General features: G+C 28.9%; 1 protein-coding gene across 3 annotated transcripts in view; it reads left to right on the forward strand.

Moving 5' to 3' along the window:
* Positions 1-385: 385 nt before the first annotated feature.
* Positions 386-18,201, forward strand: part of LOC129989319 (major facilitator superfamily domain-containing protein 12-like) — a 53,780-nt gene continuing 35,964 nt past the window's right edge. For 2 of the 3 annotated variants that reach the window (XM_056097770.1, XM_056097773.1), the window contains exon 1: positions 15,773-15,915. The gene's annotated coding sequence lies outside the window, so the exon portion shown is untranslated. Of the gene's footprint in view, positions 543-15,772; positions 15,916-18,201 lie in introns of those variants that run through there. The other variant, XM_056097771.1, reaches the window with a different exon arrangement.

An 18,201-nucleotide genomic window follows, 5' to 3' on the forward strand; every position in this document is an offset into this window, starting at 1 on the left:
ATATAATATATCCATTGAGAGAATTCATATTTAATTCGTTTGTAAAACACATTTTAAATTAATCCATCACTTGAGAAGCGATTAAAACTTCATTTGCTCTTTTGCTGATTAAAGACCTGGACTTCGATAATTGATCGTCTGATGAATGATATCTACGATTACAGAATTTAACAATGCGTCCAACAAATGCTCTCAAAATTTGTTTCTCACGGTTTAACAAACTCTATATATTGCAGTATAAAACGCCTGACTTCGTAGAGAAAAAAAATTAGAACAACCAGATAAAAGATAATAAGAAAAGATAACTTGGTATATATATAACTTGGTAGATATGTAAAACCACCTGTGAATCCTTGAAAATGATATCTTCTTTTTCAATGAGCAGTTTTCAGAAGCTGAACTGTAAATATGACAGAATGTGTAATTTAATGATATTTTTTGACTCTTAAAGTTTTTAAGTATAACATTCAGTTGATTTATCATTTATAAATACAATTTTTTTTAGTGTTACAATAATACATTTGGTTGTGATTTTCATCAAGGTGAGTTTTTAATTCATTCTTTTTTTATATATATTAAATCACCTTCATTGGTAAAATAATTTAAATCAATATCTGTCTCAGAAAATAATTCGAAACTAAGTGCAATATTTGTTCAAAACTTGAGTTGGTAGAAAATTGCGTAAGCGATAGTTAATATATATGATTGACATTTAAATAAATATAAAATATCAACAAAAATATAAATAAATACAATATACGTAAATATATAAAAATATAATATACATAAATATATAAAAATAAATATTAAATTATATAAATATTAAATTTTGATATTTAAATTTACTAGATAGATAATTTAAATTTACTAGTAGAAAACTTTTTTTAATCTCATTTTTATTAGAATACTAAATAACAGAAATTCTTTCGAATATTTTATTTTTATTTATTTTTTGTTTGTTTGTTTTTTAATTATAAGGTCTTGGTATACCATTTCATTACTGGTGATGCCACTCGTAAAGAATAATATATAACTCAAGATTAACAGACGATTAAGTTCTGAAAATACAAAAATAATACCGTTATCAAGAAATCGTACAAGATTTTAGTGCTCTAGCAAATCGAAAGAATGAATGATCAATTGATAGCAAGACCTTATTTTAAAAACCTCAAAATAATTTAAATAAAAGAGTTTAAGGAAAAAATGCATATCGAAATTATAAACAAAAGAATATAACTTGTTGCAATAACATTGCATTTCGTATCTAGGTCATATTTAAATTTCTTTCTTTCACGCTCGAAATATGCCTTTATAAAGTATTTCTAACGTTAAAAAGAAATCTAAACTTGCGGTTTTGATGCATTTGCTTTCTTTTTTCATCAATGATTTTTTTTAACTAATTCAGAATGCTGTTCGTTTCTGAATTAGTTCAGTTACATTACCTCCCGTTTTAAAGCAACAATAGGGCTATATGGGGACAAACCTTACTTCTGAACCGCTGTCAAATGAAGAGGACGACACCTGAAGTAGCCCCCCTTTCCAACTTCCACGCCACAACAGTAGAAGGCCCCGACGTATTTTATATGCATCAGACCTGCTTACAAGAAGGTTCTTCCGCGAAATCGGGTTCCGAACTTTTCGGAAGATCATACTTAGAGTGAACCACCTTTAGAATACTTAAGTTATAAAAAAAAAATTTTAAATAAAACAAAAATATAACAAAAAAAATTACTTTATTTGTTTTTTGCTCCTATTTCACAAACAATTATTTCTAGTAAAAAGATGTAGTAGACTTTAAGATATAATAGATCAACAAATTTTTATGGTGAATATTTGGAACAATACAATCAAACTGGAACATAAGAATCCAACAAAACAATTTTCCTTCGCGCAGTTTTTTGTTTTGTTTTGTTTTTTTCCCGAACAGCCAGGGAATAAATGTCGAACATGTAACAGCCCTGGGAAAAATTTACCATTCTAAAATCATTTATCTTACAATAATAAAAGGGTTGTCAAGAATATTAGAATTTTATATCATTAGAAAGAAAATTTCCAATCCTCCATAGTTCAGAAAAAACTTCCCTATGTAATTAATGTACCGGCATTCAGATTCATAATTAGATATTTCTGAAAGAAGGTGTGTAACCTTGGCTCTAAGATTTTTTCTGACACACAATCTATCTTCCTATTGCAGCATTAACTGACTGTTACAAATAAAAATTATCTATCAGCAAATTATTAATTTTTTTAAATCATAGACACTTAATTATTCTATAGATCATTTGATTGGGTTCTTGATTGATTTCTGGAAACTACAGTATCGTTTCGCGTCAAATAAATTGGGAAATTTAAGTACAGTGGCACTGAAATTTCTCGTAAATCTGACGATTCTCAATTTAGATAGCACTTTTCTTCCGCATAGGCTTTTAAAGGCATATCCAGAAATAAAAAAATGAAACGTAGTTTAGCGGGAAAAATTTACTGCATTCATAGAATTTAAAATTTATTAAATTTCATTTACTATTATACATATACAGTTATACATAGACATAGACATATACAGTCCTAATTGAAAAAAATTCTTTAAATGATGTAAAGAATTTTATTTTGTGCAACTTTCTAGAAATGCAATGCTGAAAAAATTACGAAATCTATCTTTTTGTAAAACTTCCAGTTCCATTCATCATATTTAATAAAATATTCGTGGCACATTAATATTTCAATGAAAAAAGTTCTACTCTTCTGTTATCAAAACTAACCAAGTTATGAAGTTTTGAATTCCATAATTTCAAATCAATCATAACAGCCTTGAAGAAATGAAGCACATTGATTGGATTATCTTTGAATTATTCGTTGGAATAGTATAAAGTCGTCTAAAATACAAATCATTAAATCTTTATTATTCAGTCGGTTGTAAGAGTGAAACATTTTTAAAATTTAGTTTGTTAGAAATATTTTATTAGGGATAGCATTGGGGGTTGTACAAATATTTAAATGTTGTAATTTTTATTGGGTGAAACAGCATTAAAGCGTTGACTGTCATAGCATTCACCTTTGACTCGTACTTACTACTTAACTGTATCGTGTCATTAGATAAATGTCTATTTTTCTACTTTACTTGAGATAGCAGAGAAGTCGTGAGTCATGGAGTGAAATGGAGTGAAGTCATGGAGTATTTAAATATTTTTCCAACTTGAACTATGTATCTATAACGATAGGTAAAAGATTTTTATGCTGTTTAGTCTTGAACAAATTTGTAATTGTTGAAAAACCGTATTAACTATGTTTATTTATCTTCAGAAATTAAAAGTATTTTATCTTCAGAGATTAAAAGTAAATTTTAATGAGGCTTTCGATACTTTTTGTCTGAGACCCCGAGCCTTAATCATCTGAGAGAAAAACAGTGCCGCTAAAAATATAACCAGCTGGAGTGGTTTCATCAAAACTTTCTCGCAGAATTTTTAATAAATTTTTTATAACAATCCTTGAATATCCACCTTGAATAAAGCCGCGTATATCGAGCCTGGCATTGATAAACGATAGCTACGAAATTCATATCTTAATGTGAATCCAGAATCACTATTTTTTAAAACTAGAATTACTAAATTATCCCCAAGCGAACAATGTAGTATGTCAGCCCTCCATCCTTCATCCATGAAGAAGGTTTTGGTTCGAAACTGCAGGGGCTGAGTCCGAAAATAATGTCAAAAGAAGACATCGCACCAAAGGACTTCCTATAGGGAGTCAATGAAGCAGCTGGGAATCGAGGATCGAAGTGACAGAGAGGGTCCAGAATGTTCCTGAATGCTTCAGAAGGCCCAAGAAAGCTCCAAAGAGAATTCTGTAGAACGTTCGAGAATATTTCAAAATGTTATAAAATCTTCTAAAAGGTTTAAGTTTGTTGTAATAATGCTCCGGAAAGGTAAAGAATCTTTCAGAAGATTCCATAATGCCCGAGAATGTTTTAGGACTGTTCCAGGAAGCTCTATAATTTTCCAGGTGGTTCTGGACTATAGAAAGGACTTCATGTTTCGAAACGTTCGAAAACTCTCTAGAATATTCTAGTCATCGAAATAAAAAATAAACCTTTAATCCAAAATCTTCAGGAACTAAATATTCGTTTTTTATAATCACATTTGATAAAATCTACTCGGCTTCGCCTGTGCAAAGCGAGGTCAATTCCAACTAGTTGTTTAAAAACTCAACATACAAGATAAAGGAAATCTGAAACAACAAAACTGTAAATCTGTATCGAATTCTTAAGTAAAAAGATTCAAAATGTGTATTCTATTCTCTACACTATACAATAAAGATAAACAAAAAATATAAGTATTATGTTACAACAAAGAATATTCTCAGTGGTTTTGAAAATAATGCTATTATATATCGTCACTTTTTTTTTTAATCATTTCGCTTTATTTCTAAGGGTGAATGGTAATTTTATCAGTCAACTTTTTTTTAATCAATTTTTCTTCTAACTGGTTTCATTTGTTTCTAACCACCTTTTGAGATAAGCTCGTCCATTGTGATTATTAGTTATGTTTCATTTTAAATAAAAGTCATATGCATAACTAGATGTTCAAGCTTGTCACATCAAAAAAATATAAGCATCAAATTACAGCAGACATTATCTTCTGTTATTTTAATAGCATTATACTTGTTCTGCTTATTGCGTATATTAATCTTTCTAATATCTTCAAGTGACATTTCACTGTAATACAAACAAAAACTTAAATATTTCGATAATCTATTTTAAACTGTACGCTACCTTTTGGATTTATGTAATTTCACTTTCTTTTTCCTCGTGTAAATTGTACGAACAATAAATAAACCCTCCTTCCTTAATTTTCAACAATGAATGAAAATGCCGCGGTTAAATATTAGATATAATTATGAAAAAGGTTTGAATTCTATTGAAATCATGAAATATACTGTCAAATATTGTGAAAAATAAGAAGTATTAAATTCAGGAAAATTTTTAAAAATATCATTTAAAAAACAAACATTTTTGAATTTTAAAAGGATGTAAAATTCACTTTTAAGCAATTATATTTTCGGTAGTCATCGTAGTAAAATGCCAAATTCTTGCTTAATTTTAATTGATAAAAATATCAATATTTCAAGTTGACATTTTGTTTTTGTTTTTTAATATTTAGCTTTTAAGTCATCGTTATTTTTATATTTAATTTTTTAAAATTCTTAATGGTGTATAAAATATAATTTTTAAAATTATATTTGCAATTTCTGACTGATGATAATTATAAATATTGTATTTTAAATACCATTGCTAAGTAAAAAATTCAAACATAAAAATATTGTATTTTAAATACCATTGCTAAGTAAAAAAATCAAACATAAAAATATTGTTGACTTTAAAAATCAAATATTAAAAAAAATGTCAACATGACAGTACACATTCCAAACCTATAAAATGTATCTGTAACGAATTTGGTAATTCTAAGTCAAATTATCTGTCTTTAGAGTGTCAATACTTCCACGTATTTTCCTTTATCACAATAGAGTTTTAAATGAACTATTTAAAGATAATAAATATGATATTAAATATCTTTTCTTCAATTCTTTCCGTTGAATTTAAAAGAAAAACCTATCTTCGAAGTAAATCAAAATCGGATTCTAACTAAAAACACAGAAAAGAAATTTCAGTCAAATTCAATAGTTAATAATAAAATTCAATAAAATAGAATAGATTTATTAATTCAATAAATTCATTATAGAAAAAGGCGGGAAAAGAAATGAATCTGTATGATAAAAGCAGATGTGTTAAATCGTCTGTTAGCCGAAAACAAATTAAAGAAAAAGATAAAAAAAATTCTTTGAAAGAAATGACGTAATTCATTAAAATAAAGAGCAAACAAAAAATAGTTGATGAAGCTTTAAATCGTCCGATAAACGCCGAAAGAAAGAGAATAAAAGAATTTCAGATACAAGGAAGAGATTAGAAGGAATCTTTAACGGAAATAAAGAAAAGGTTGATAATAAAAAGAAAAGATCTTTTAAATTGAAATTTGTTTTAAGATTCTTTTTGTAAAGAGAAGATAAAGGATATTTTTTTTTAAAAAAAGATTAATAGAGTTGGAGAAGAATAACAGTGAATGTTTTCAATTCAATAGTGTTTGATCATAGAATTTTTATTTTCTGGTCTGATGAATAAAGAATTCAATTTAAAATAAAAAATTTAACCACGTCATATTGAAGAATTTCCGCATTTTATATCTCACTAAATGCGAAAAAAAAAATTACAGCTGTCATTTTCCTGAAATTTTATGGCATATTTCTACGAAATGCTGGGTTTACACTCGGCCAGTTATAAGACGACCAGTAGGTAGCGTATGCATAGAAAGGCTGAAAAATTCTGTTCGGTCGATGGCAAATAATTGTCCCGACGGGACAACTACAAGCCGCTGTATTGTATTTTTTCTTACTGCGCATGCGTTTGTAGAATTTGGCGGTTTTTTGGCGTGACAAAATTGATCTCTTATCGTAAATTAATTCCGACATTTTTTGCTCTCTGATGCGAGGTTGTGTTCTTTTTTCATTTTATTTGCCACTTCTTTCCTATAGTTTTTAATTTAAGGATATTAACCCTTTTTTTATTTTACCATGTTTCTTTGTGTTATTATTCATCATTTTAATACGATACTCAATGAAAAAGAAAAATTCAGGTTCACCAAAACGGCACTTTATAGCCAAGCATGGAATGCCTGAGTCTATCTTATGAAATTTTGGCAAACATAAATCAGTCCCTTTCTACGCATGTGTTGCCTACTTGCTGTCTTATAATTGGCCGAGTATAAACCCGGCATAATATAAAAAGAAAATGAAACGAAAACATATAGCGAATCATAGAAGACATAACAATCCGTTGGACCAAACATCCAATCAGGAGCGAGAACACATATCTGCTGAGAAGTCACATCTCAACTCAACATAACATCGCTTCTAAATTCAGATTCTTAAGAATTGTTTTACGTGGCTCGTGAGCATTATTTTTGCTTATATTTGCCCGAAAATCTGAATAATCGATGAGATTATTATAAATGTTATCGACAGTGATAGGCAGCTGAATATTCTAACGCTGACCATATTTAGCTGCAAAGTAACCGAGAGATTAACATACTTCAAAGAAATTATCGCATGTTTGAATGAAAAGGGCTATCTAGGAGAGACTTTATCATATGATAATTCTAAACGACATCAATGACTAATTGAATTCATTCAACCTTTGATTTGAACTTTTAGGAAACAAAAAGAATCAACTGCATTGCTCTTTAATGGAGTAGTCTATTTTATCTGAAAAGCAAAAAATAAATAAATAAAAAGATAATTACGTAGCAATTATTGGAGGTTTAGTCATAGTTTTCAAATAAAGATGTTATTGTCCTTTTCTAAATCCGGAAAAAATTCTGGACTTTGGGCAAAGGTGCGAATGCCATGAGAGCTCAAACTTTTTAATTTCTGAGTTCTGCACGAGAATGTTTTGAGCTTTATAGTAAAAAGTATAGCTTTATATAAATATAGTTATATAATAGATCGCAATATAATAAAGAAAAACAGAAAGAAACTTCTGTATTATTAACCATAGCCATTTTCAAACAATGGATATGAGGGAGTCTATTAATGAGTGATCTTTGACGATTTTTTAACTATATGCCATTTTCGAACGATGGTTACGAGAGAGCTTATTAATGTGGGATCTTTGACAATTAATTACTAGAATACTGCTAATATACATATACCAGAAAATCGATTGTACGTTTTGAACACCTTTCCCCGACTGATTGTACCTAAAATCTGACATAGAATTACAATTGTAGCCACAGGATCACATATCAAATTTCTTTTATTTAAATCGTTGGGTTTCTGAATTAGCAAATTTACATAGATGCAAAATTACAGACCGACAGATTATCAACCTCTTCATGGATTTGATTCAAAATCTGATAGAGATCTACACTTTAAATGTTAGAGAATCAAATTTAACTTTTAATTTCTACTTTTTTTCTTTACGTTTTATACTTATCATGTTAATTTATATTCGGACAGCTGGACATATAAATTTTTACAAAATAGATTTCGTTCAAAATTTGATAAAAGTCTGAGAATTTGGAATAAAAGCCGTATACCAAATTTCACCTTTCTAGACATAGCTTTGATGTGGAAGACAGGAAAACAATAGCAAATTTACTTAGCGATGCAGCTTAAAATAATAAGTGAGAACTAGCGGAAGTGATCACTCCGAAACTTTCTCGCATGGCATTGGGTTACGAAATATAGACATCCGGCAACCAACATTTTTACAGAATCTGTCATGGGACATGTATTTTCAACGCTTTTTACTGAACGAATGAAACCAAAATTTGCACTTTTGTATGTAGTCATCACAAGACAACATATAAAATTTCATTGATATAAATCATTTCGTATATGAATTATTTCGTTTACATTCATTTAAAAGTGCAGACAGACGAACCGTCAACCTTTTGACGGATTTTTTTTTTTTTTTTGTTCAAAATTTGATAAACATCTATATTTTAGAAGATCAATCTGTGTACCAAAGTTTTTTATTTAGTCCTTTGCATTCTGGACTTATTGATTTCACTTATAATTAAATAACTAGCCATACAGGATTTCGTTCAAAATTTGATAGAAATCTAAAATTGTGGTCTAGAGCCAATATAACAAATTTCATTCATCAAGCTAAAAGCGATTTTGAATTAATCGTGTTCACAGACAGAGATATACTGACAGACATAATGCCAAAAATGTCAATTTTTTTTAACTTGGGGGAGGGGGAAGGGGGAGGGGTCTGAAGCGTAAAGATTCACCAACATTTCTAAATCGAATTTTTTGACGAGTACTGAACTTCATTTGTATTTCGTATATGAGAAGGCAAAGAAGAACTGGAAGAAAATATAAAGAAACGAAGATAAATGCCTAATAAAGAACTCGAGAAAATCCCTCATCATACTCATTATGTGTCATCCCTCAACAAAGTAAAATAATTTCAGTTGACAGTTTGCGATCCCTCAAACGAATAGTATGTACATTTTAATTATTTATAATTAACTAGCAGTGCCCGCACAGCGTTGGCCGTAAAATAACATCTAAGAGGAAAAATTGGCTTTAGACTTATGTCTAGCCTCCACCCGATATGACATGGGAATGTCACGCGATAAAAAGATATTTAGAAATCATCAAAAATGACTACAAAACAATTTTTTACAGCACATATTCAGAAATAATTAGGGATAAGCTTTGATATACAGTCATTTGGCGTCTTGCGAGGTAGGCAATTTATCGATGGCGCTTTTGCTACCGTTATCCTATTGCTGCTGTTCTCGTCACATTCGGCCATTTCGCTAAAATTTGGCGATTTTTTAAATTATTTTGTATATCAAAGCTGTTCCTAAAGCTGAACAATATGGACAGACTAGAGACATTGTTCCTATTGAAACCGAGGCATCATTTCTGTAATTCACACATGGATCGAAATTCAGGGCGGTGTACTCCTTTTCGGACCAAATATCAGGAACGTTTGTTCTTTCACTTCTCCTATGTCTCAAATTTAAATGTCTTTCTCTGTCAGCAGACAGGCGAGATTCATTCTGTCTCTGTAATTCCATTGCAGTGCGATTTAAAGATAGATGGTTACTTCGCTCAGCAGAAGACTCTCCTTTGAAGAAAGTGCGGACATTCTTTCTCTATTATTCACTAACCGAATGTTTCTTTCCTTTATATTTTCTTTATCGCACAACAAACGAAGCGTTTTGGCATTTAATGTGCTTCGGCCGAGGTTGAATTTCCTTCTTTTGGGAATAATGAGATTTGAATCGCTGTTTAAAATCAATGTTAATGTACTAAAAACCTTCCCCAATAAATGCCCTACAAAATGGTACAAGTATCTCCAAAATGAGTTAAGTATTTCTCGAGTTTTTCGGGTTTCAACATACAGACGCTTTCAGGAGACTTCATTTTATACTATGTATAGATGTGCTCTAAAAAAGAGATAGAGAGAGATAATCGTTTTTCCATTCCCTCGGCACCTTTCTCAGTTGTCAACTCCTGTATCGACTGTGATTGATCATCCGTTGCGTCAACAGTCCATCATTTTCCAGCAACCCTTTCCCTTGGCTAAAGTTTTAACACTAGGAAAAGAAAACGAGTTTATGTATCTGCCAGCTATCAGAGGATTCACTTTTCTTTCCCTTCGCAAGGAACATTTTTTTTCCATCAGTTATTCTTTGTAGTAGATAACTGAAATGTATACTTCAAATAACTATAATTGAGAGCCTATAAATAAAAGGATAGATATTTAAATAATATTTGAATCCAGAGAATAGAAATAAAAGAATAGCATAATCTTCAATATTGGTTACCAGTCATCAATAACACTTCTTGTAATCTCCTTACCCATATGTTCATATAATGCAGCAACAACAAATTATTGAAGAATAGTTATTTCTAAATAAATTTTAATTCGTTTAATTTTAATGTTAGTAAATTTTAAAACAAATATTTAGTTTAATTTTAGAAAAAATTGTAATAATAATAAGAATAAACAATAAATAATTAATTTTAAAACAAATATTTTCAAACATTATCCAATATTATTTAATAGTCATTTATTATTAACAAAATATATAAAATAATTTTTTAAAAAAATCATACAACGTGATTTTGTTGATTAAACCAATTAACATTATTTGTTAGAGATTTATAACTTTGTTTCATTAATTAGCTATCTCGTTTGTTTTTTTAAGTCATCATTGCTTAGTTTAATATTATAATAACCAAATCCTATTTTCATTTTTACATTCTCGTGTACATTATATAGAGAAAGTATAGTAATCGTTAAAAAAATTCGAACTCGAGATTTTGACGAATCTCCACATTTTAAACCCCGAGTCCGAAAAACACCTTTTTAGAAAATATACATCTGTTTGTCATAAAGATAACTCAAAAACGCTTTGAGCTAGACATTTGAAATTTGGTATACGGCGTTTACACCAAATTTGTATATTTCTGTCAAATTTTGCGTAAAATCTGCCCAGAGGAAGTCCGTCTGTTCAGTTATTCGAATATAAGTTAACATGATGATTTCAAAACGAAGAGAGCTAGATAGTTAAAATTTGGTACACAGATTTAACATCTATAGTGTAGACATTTGTCAAATTTTGAGCCAAAACCAACACAATGGGTTGACTGTCTGCTGGTCTATCCTTTCAGAAACATGTAAACGCGATAATTCAAAAACGCTGTGACTTAAATATATCAAATTAAGTGTAAGATTTTGTGACTATAAGTACAGTTTTGTGTCAAATCTTTGCCTTAATCTTTTGAGAAAAACGATTCTAAATTCAATTTTTGGATATTATTAATCGCATTGGGATTGATCGCCAAATAACTCGCCAAGGATCATTACTAAAAGGGCCAAGTTCACGCAGAACGTTAACATTGCAAGTCAAGGTCGTTGCAAGGCATTCTCTGGTAGGGATGACGAATATTTTAACAGCGGTTATTACGTAACCAATATCAAAAAGTCACAAATACAAGTGATCAATACTTTTCAAAGAGGGGTGTGATTCAAATCCTTGATACGATCTTACTGATGATATTTCGATGACAGGTTTTGGATCACGATAGACAGTAACAATCGATACGATATCACAGAAATTTGCCGGAGCGGTGACTTCACTGCAAAGTAACAATCGATACGATCTGTCCAATGGAAGCTCTCGAAAGAAATCTGTGATTGGATTGAAAAGTGAACGGACCGGTAATTGGAATTATTGTATCGTATATCGTATCGTATCGTATCGTATCGTATCGTAGTGAATTGCATATCACTGAAATTTATCGGAGCGATTTCACCGGAAAGTGCGAAGTCCCCGCTCCACTTTACGGGAGTGACCCATATTCGTATTTGATGATGCACTATTCCATACAGATCATTTTGAATTGCTCCTGACATGATTGACTTTGATTATATGTATTCTGTTTACTGCTGGCGCCGTCTATTGGTAGAATATAGGACTAAAGTAAACATTTTAAAGAAATGACATATATTTTCAACTCACCTTTTCCAGAAAATGGTTTACTCTAATAAATAAATTAAATAAATAGTTTTGAGAAAAATAAATTTAAGAAGTAAGCTGAAACAGATAAATTAATTCAATCAAACGTTAATTAAATTAGTAAATTAAGTATTAATTACAATTAATAAATTATATATTTAATATTAAGTAATAATTTTTAATTAATAATATGATTGAAATAACAGATATTTGGAACACATATTTAAAAATAACAATAGCAATATTATTTGTTATTCAAAAAATCGTGGATTATGCATCTCTATTCTCTGGAATAACACTTTTATTAGAGAGTATGCAAGAAAATTTGGGGGAGACCATATCCGCTTGTTTAAGTATCAAGTTGTGACAGACATTAAAACCATGTTATTTTAAAAGCCATATACCTGTTCTGTTTATAATTACATAAATATTCTTCATGGAGTTAAGTCCCATGACATCATAGTGCTATCAAAAGTTTTTATGCCTGAATTGTCTAACTTCAAATTGCACGTTGTCATTTCTGTTATTGTAACTTCACTTTCTTATTCCTTAGGCAACCTGCTTAGATCATAAGCAGATTCTATCCTTCATAGCTTTCAACAATGGCCGAAAAGTGATTAAATATTTAATGGAATACTGAAAATGATTTAAATTTCGTCTTAATTATAAAAGTTATTGTTGAGAATTACTAAAAAGCATTTTTAAAACTTTATCATTATTCAGTAAAAGTTGCAAATCAATTAATTTGCATAAGTAAAACAAAAACGTCTTAAATTCTAAAATGATGCAAAAATCCGATTTTCCGCAATATTAGCTTTGGGAATTATTGTGGGTAAACATCAAAATATAACTTAATTTTTTTAATTTGACGTTTGCATTGTATAGAAAAAGTATAGTGATCGTCAAAAACTCGAGAGTTTGACGAATTTCCACGTTCCTTAGTTCGGAAAACGCAATTTTGGAAAATGTAAATCTGTTTGTGACAAAGATAACTCAACACGCTTTGAGCTAGACAGTTGAAATTTGGTATACGGTCTTTACACCAAATTTGTAGATTTCTGTCAAATTTTGAGCAAAATCCATTCAGATGAAGTTATCTTTCGCCTGTTCGAATCTCAGTTAACACGATGACTACAAAACTAAGAAAACTAGATGCATAGAATTTGGTAATACGAATTAATATCTATAGTGTAGACATCCGCCTGATTTTGAGTCTAATCCAACAAGAGGTTGACCTTCTGTCAGTCTTTACCTTTAGAAAAATGTGAACTCAATAATTCAAAAATGCAGTGGGATAAATATATCAAATTTGATGTGAGATTTTGTGACTACAAGTGTAGTTTTGTTTCAACCGATTGAGGAAAACGATTCTAAAACACAAATTCAATTGTTGGATAGTTTTAACACATGCCAGGGTTTAATCGTCAATAACTCGCCAAAGATGACGCGATAGATTCTGTAAAAAAGCTATGAATGCTGAAATATGAAAATAAATTGATTAATTTATTAAAAAAGGAGCTTCATAAGTATGTTGCCTAGAGCAGCAAAATACCTAAATATATTACCAATTGTAATCGTCAAAAAATAATGGATCTCGAGATTTTTGACAAATCTCCACGTTTTAAACTTCTCTGGGACTGAAAAAACATTTTTTTAAATTATGTCTGTCTGTCCGTCCGTGAACGTGATCATTCAAAACCGCAGATTTATTATCAAAAGGATAGATTTGTATTAAATATTGCAACAATTCTATGAAGAGGAATCTATTCGTTAGTCTACACATATACATATATCAAAAGAGAATATGCATATTAATAAAGAGATCGGTAGATAGTTAAGCCTTTAATAGACTTGGTCGTAAATTTCACTCCGTGCGTATTTGGTGCTCATATGTACTACATAGAAGTACAAATTCTGTAAATAATCAATTTTGAAATTCTATTATAGAAAATTTATATTTTTAGTCATCTTATGATTGTTCTAGCGTCATATCTCTATAAAGAATACAAATGAAAAGACTGAAGTTCACTGTTTTAATAGCATTTATTTAGAACAAGAAAATTTACGATTAGCAAGAAAATATGTGGATATTATTTGTAAATTCACTTCTGAGAGTCAGGTGAATTGATCATTGACAGCAAGGATTAAAACATTAATTAATTAATTAAACAATAATTAATAAATCATTGGAATCCAGAAATCCAAATTCCATTGCTGTCTAAGTTTTAAATAACTTACTTAATTACAAGATAGTAGCAGTGCACCAAACGATTCTACCCGTCAGCAAAATAAAAAAAATAAAAAACAATAGTAAAAAATTTAAAAAATACACAAATGAAAAAAAAAATAATAATGCTAATTTTGCACTATTTTTCTTCGCAACAAAAGAATTGCATGCCGCACTGTAAATAAAAATCGAATTAAAAATGAAGACATATTTAAAAATAAAAAAATAAGAAAAATTAGAAAATTTTCTGCAAACAATTGTATTTGAATTGAAATAGTGCTAAAATAATATTCATATTCTTGAAACCTTAGTTCTCATTGGTTCCCTGGCAAGTCAGAGAATATCTCCTCGACGAATCGCGAAGAAAGTTTTAAGCTAATTTGAAAAACAATTAATTTAAAATCAATGACAAAAGACATTCCGACCGTTTTTGTTTTCAGTTAGAGAAAAATATAATGTAATAACCTCACAAAATGTGTAGAAGTTGACAAAAATAGAGTGTCAGATGCGTTTCGGTTTGAATTCTTAAAAGTTTTCAAGAAAACTAATTACATTTTTTTAAAAATATTTAATAGAGAACAAAACAAACTTCGCTAGAATAACAATTGCTTGTTCCATCCGATGGAGGAACAAGGGTCAATTTTTTTTCTAAGATTATGTAATGTGTTGTTAGAACATATACGGATGAAAAATAACCCTAAATAATTTTAAATGTTTTTAAAAAAATATTTCGACATTAATTTTTACAGTTCGAACTTAAGGTTCGTTTTAGTTCGATCTTTAGGTGCATTGATTTATTATTACGATTATTTGTGTACCAAATTTCATGAGTATAAATGTGTTAATAGCCTATAAACAGACAATTTCTGTTATAAAATGCTTGTTAAAATGCTGAGGCAGACATAATCAGTTAATATAAATCAAAATATCGATGAAAACGATAAAGATATTTCCTTTTCCTGCTTTTACCACAAATGTAGAGGATAATAAAAATCACTAAATAAGTAAATAGCAAGTAAGGATAGGCAGGCATTGATTTCTCAGCATATATCTTTTTTATTTTGAGAAAAATTAGTCTCATGCAAAGGCAAATTATAATTGACATATTCGAGAAATTGACCTCAGTCACTTCGTTCTGAAACCCTTCACTTGAGTTACATAAACCGTAAGCAGATAAAATTCCATGCAACAAAAAAATCTTCCTAAAAATCAAACCATTTGATACATTCCAAAGTATCATTTTTCTTCTACCAAGACTACAACCTATCCTACTCTAGACTTACATAAGGCATAATTGAGGCACGAAATATTTTATGTCCTGTCCTTCGCCTATTAAGTTACATTTAAAAAGCAATTCAGCCCTCGGTATGAATATAAAGTTAATACCCATTGAAAAAAAAGTAAGGAATCGGAAGAACTGAGAAACAGGTTCTATTGGCCTTGGGAAAAGATCACTCTTCCCACTCAACTGATGTCCATCTCGTAGAACGCGAAGGAGAAACTGCAGTGATAAAGAGGAAGGAATATTTATATGAAAGCTTATGGAAAATGTGTACCGATATAGCGGAGGTTAATTAAAATTTAAAATTACTGGTAAGTTGATAATTTTTTGCTCGTTTAAAAATATATCTTCATTGTGATATTCAATTTTATATATATCAAAACTTAAAGAAAAAGCTATATAAATATTAAATTATAATATTTCTATGATATTATACGAAATGATTTCATTTTAGTTTATAATTCTGATAAAATTATTATATTTGATGTATCGTTTGCATTAATTTATCTGAATGCAAAGGTTAAAAAAGTATTCTGGCTTTTTTTTAAAAATCGTCTGAAAAAAATAACGGTTGTTAAAAAAAGATTAACTTTTCAAATGCTAATTTTAGTTAATATCTACATAATATAATTTTATTTGATTTAGTAATTGATTTAGTAATTAGCTTATTATCATTAATAATAGATAATACTTTGTAGTTTTTCTTTAAATGCATTGTAATGGATGCCAGAAAGTTTTTGAATTGTTCAGTTCTTTTATATCTGAATGATACATTTTTGTTTAAGAATTACGGAAAATTCGTTAAAGTGTACTTTGAATTGAGTGTAATTTTCGTTTATTTTAAATCTAAATATTTTTATGTTATTACTGTTTATTTCTAGCTATATAATGAATTTATTCAATATCTAAATGAAGAATTATGAAATAGTATCCCATTTCCTATAAAATTAAATTACTTCAAAAGTAAATAAATAAAATTTATCATTTAGATATTGAAGAAATTCATGATATGGCGAGAAATATTTTTAACACTCATCATCGATACCAACAGAAAATATCATATTTTAGAAAAATGGTTTTTAATCCTCAAATAAACAATTTCGAATAACATTTGCGACATTATATTATATTCGACAGTATATTACATTACATTATATTCGCTGTTTCGTTTGCATTAATTTATCTGAATGTAAAAGTTTTAAAAAAATCGTCTGCAAATAAATAACGGTTTTTAAAATAATTAACTTTTCAAATGTTGATTTATTTTAATATTATTTATTATGTTTTTTTATTTTAATATCCACATAAAAAAATTTAGTTGATTTAGTAATTAGATTATTATCACCAAGAAGAATAAGAATTTATAGTTTTCTTTAAATACATTGTAATGGATGCCAGAAAGATTTTGAATTGTTCAGTTCTTTTATATCTAAATGATAAATTTTGCTTCTACAATTTTTGAGTCAACCACCATCACTAGACACAGGACAAATTTTTTAATGTATTTTGAATTAACTGTAATTTTGGTTTATTTTAAAAATAATAGATTTTTTTATGTTATTAAATAAGTTTGAAAAATATAATGTCGCAAATGTTATACGAAATTGTTTATTCGAGGATTAAAAACCATTTTTCTAAAATATGATATTTTCTGTTGGTATCGATAGTAAGTGTTAAAAATATTTCTCGCCATATCATGAATTTCTTCAATATCTAAATGATAAATTTTATTTATTTACTTTTGAAGTAATTTAATTTTATAGGAAATGGGATACTATTTCATAATTCTTCGACAGTTTGGAAAGTTTTTGTTAATATAACACCAAAAGTCAGATCCAGACTTTTTTTAGTTTTTAAATAGCATTGCTGTTTGACTATAAAAAAAATGCTCGGTATTCTTTTAAGATCTATATAACTATTGGGAGAGGCAGTGAGTTATTTATAATATTAATTGATGCAAATTTAAAATAAAATCTTTCGAATTCTGAATTGTATAATAATTTTAGATGGTTCGTATGTTTTTTAAAAATATGTCCAACAGAACAATTTAAAATTAAGATGCATATATAAATGAGATAAAAAATCATGTAGATAAAATGCAAATTTTAACACATTAGCAGTAAATTAAATCGTTGTATGGATGTTAAACATGCGATAAACCTGTTTCACATTCAATTCGTTGTTACATAAAGAGGATAGCATGAAAGAATAGAAAATATTAACGATTTCCTTTAGATCTAGATTTCTTCTAAACTTCCACAATGAGCTCTGATCAAAAGGATAACCATTTTTGAATTAATAATTAAAAAACAAAGCAAAATTTTTAAAGATAATTTAAATCGAAAATTTTTGTTGATTATGGCTGCGCCCGGCAGGTGGGAATCACCTCACATGACTTTACCACCAGGCAAATTGCGTCACCAGTTGAACACTCCGTTATGTAACCGAACTTCACCGATCAGTCGAAACCTTCAGGCAGGGCAAAAACTGGGAAAAAAATACTTTTTCTTCAAGGTTATATTGGCGCGCGAGGCTATGTGATGTTTTGTGTTACTACTAATGGCAAACAAAGCTCAAAATTTATAAATTATTTATGT

The sequence above is a fragment of the Argiope bruennichi genome, chromosome 10 (assembly GCF_947563725.1).
Source record: "Argiope bruennichi chromosome 10, qqArgBrue1.1, whole genome shotgun sequence".
Taxonomy (NCBI): domain Eukaryota; kingdom Metazoa; phylum Arthropoda; class Arachnida; order Araneae; family Araneidae; genus Argiope; species Argiope bruennichi.